Source organism: Barbus barbus (genome assembly GCF_936440315.1).
Source record: "Barbus barbus genome assembly, chromosome: 12".
Classification (NCBI taxonomy): domain Eukaryota; kingdom Metazoa; phylum Chordata; class Actinopteri; order Cypriniformes; family Cyprinidae; genus Barbus; species Barbus barbus.
The window spans coordinates 16,198,018-16,201,345 of record NC_136740.1 but is presented as its reverse complement, the minus strand read 5'-3'; positions in this window follow the sequence as shown (position 1 = coordinate 16,201,345).

The window sequence follows — 3,328 nt, the reverse complement described above, 5'->3', positions numbered from 1 at the left end:
CTTTCCAGATTTTTGCTGAGCTGGTAAATTTAATACAAATTTTAGCCTCATTGAAAAACTTAGTGCAAGGGTTAATTAAGTGATTGATGGTTGTTCAGGTCTATGCAATAGCACATATTGCTGTAAACTTGGGATTTCATTCTTTTAAACTCATCGTTTCCTCACTCTCTCTCTTTCTGCAACGTGTGAATGTGTGAATTAGTTTATGTCTTGTGTTTATATAAATAAAGTCTTATTTATATTGAAAAGAAAAGTATCTTGTGTTTTGTGCTTACAAGTTAATGTCTTAAACTGCTGATCTTGTTACTGTGCTATTTAATAGTGTTTTCACTATATTTTGGATTTTAATATCCAGTACGAAGTTGATGTTATACGGTTGTTCAGTGAAATCACTCGACTCAGTGATCAGCCATGAAACAGTGATTCTGTTCAAATTCCCTATAAAATCATAAATGATTCCTTTTGAGCTAAATTAAACTGTTTCCCTTTAAATTACATATTACCTTACAATAAACAATTCACATACCAAACTAGTCTTCATTTTCGTATGCTCAAACATAGACTGCATTCTCCAGCTTCTTTGCTTCAATGTGCGAGAAGAGAGCTTTAAGAGGTTAAGAAAATGTTTTGGACATAATGATGCCTCATCAGGAATTTCCTGCTGGTTTCATCCAATAATAGATATAGCTGGTCACTCAGAGATGTGAGCGTTCGCCAGCATCTAAGCAGTCACTTTCCTTATTCATTTCCTCCGCGATCACTCTAGATGCTCCATCGTCCATTCACATAAACGTGTTTCAGATGGGAGTTACTATACTGGGGGTTTGAGGAGAGGTAATTCCCCATTAGATGAGTCGAGTCAAATCGAAGCTGTTTGGAGGATGTGGAAGAGCATCAGCAATGCTCTGGACCTTCAGCAGTAATGCGGAAGAGAGAAAAGCCCTTTAATTGCTCTGAAGTGCGATGCAGCACTAACAGGCTTCTATTGTGCTGTTTTATAATGGCTATAATGGTATACAATCAGCATGGCCATTATTCATGTGCAAACTTTACTCACTCACCCGTTTTCCATCTCAAATAAAGAGATTTTATTACAGCCTATCATGTCATCTCTCCTAACACTCACTCGCTTTTCTCTCCCTCTCCAATAACACTCCCCCGTTCACCACCCACTACAATAACAGAGAGAAAGAGAGAGAGATCTGGGGAGAGAGAGCACTAAGGATGGTGAGTACGAGAAAGAAAGAGAAAGATATCCAGACCATGAATAATTACCAGGAGAGAAGAGGAAAGGAATTGTCAGAGAGGAGAAGGAAAAAGAGTGCAAGTACAAGAGAGAGTGAAAGAACGAGAAAAGAAGAGAAAAACATGAGTGGGTGAGACAGAGAGAAAAAGAGAAATAACACGTAAGTGGGAAAGAGGGAGAGACCGAAAAAGAAAGCCACAGGGAAGTCAGGCAGCGAAAGAGAGATACAAGAACAAATTTCCTATATGTCTGCCATATCAGAAGCACCTGCAGAACAAGGACCACGGCCACACGTAGAAGTGATTTCCAGACTACATGCTGAGACAGATCCATTCAGAACAGTGCCAGATGCAAGAGAACACCTCAAACCCACTCGCGCGCAGATACACACTTCAGACGGCTGCACTGTTCCAAAACCCACTGAACATTTTAAGCAACACAAAGGTTTTTTTCATGCAACATAGTTATTCTGCCTTCTAAGACAGCTCTTTTTAGACAAATTTCAAAGCATTAGCCTATTACATATAGCCTTCAATGGAAATGCAATCCCAGAATTCATCATGTTGAGCTCAGACAAAAATAAATCCAAGATGGCCGATGATGCAAGAGAACTGTTGATTATAATAAACATTCATTCAGCAATGAAAATGAAAAGTAAAACAGTTCAGCGCCATTAAAAATGCTCTACTGGAATCAATTGACCCTTCGCAAAGACCCGCCCTCCTTAGTTACTGTAGCTATGTCCGACAAGCCATGCTGTTCTCACACTACACATCATGTTCTCACACTGAAAAATACATCGCGGAGCAAAGAGGGCACAAACAACACACGACAGACAAGACAGAGCTACTTTTGGAATTAAACAAACTCAGCTTTCAAATTTTGTAATAAATTCAATACTGTTTCGGGGCTCTTTAATATATCGTGACAGATCGCTATAGCACCTCATTTAAAGCAGCACATGAACGGATCATCTAGTCATATTTACTAGTTAGAGCACCAAATAAACATGAATGAACATCAAAAGGTATTGTTTTTCAACCACGGAAAGACATCAGTACACACCATTTTTTAAGTTTAAATCCACCAAAGTTAATCTACTCTCCTGTCTGGTTTGTTTGTCTGATAAAATGGCAGATTCAACATTATAATTGGTCAGATCACCTGTCAATCAAAATCCCTGCGAAGCAGGGCTCGCAAAATTTTTAAATCCCTGGTAGCCCTTCGGGCAGGTACTCTTCAGATTTTGGTAGCCCGAACATTAATTTAACTAGCCCAAATAAAATAAAGACCATAAATGTCAATCAAAAACATTTTCAATACACAAATATCAACGAATATCAAGGAAAGAGTTTTATTTGACTATTTACAAGGTATCTGGAGAATTCTTAAAAATCTATTTAAGGCAATTTGAAAAATTATTTCTTATACCATTTAATGTATTTAAAACTGTCTAAGGCCTTGAAAACTCTTCAATTTAGTTGTATCAAATTTAAGGACCCGTGTGAGAAATGTTCCCTCTAATTTTCTTTCTTGCTGAGCAAAACTTTTCTCTATCAGGCGGACATTTCAGGCACCTGAGCAAAAGCATTCTTTATACCAGACCTGTACAGCACGCACACAAAAACGTGTGTCACTTTTAACTTTAATGGGCTATTTATATACGATTTGACCCTTGATTTAACTAAATTATGTACATTTTAGGTTACCTGAGAATACATTTTTACTGTACAATACATTGCAGTTCAAAAGTTTGGATCAATAAAGTTTTTTAAAGAAGTTTCTTATGCTCATCAAGGCTGTATCTATTTGATAAAAAAATACTGAATTGCAATTTAAAATAAATGTTTTCTATTTTAATATACTTTAAAATTGAATTAATTCCTGTGAAGCAAAGCAGTATTTTTAGTGTCACATGATCCTTTAGAAATCATTCTAATATGCTGATTTTTAATCAATGTTGGAAACAGTTGTACTGCTTTTTTATTTTTATTTTTTTTATATACTGTATTTTTTGGGACCTGTGATATTTAAAAAAAAAAAAAAAAGTTAAAAGGAACAGTGTTAGTCAAAATAGAGATT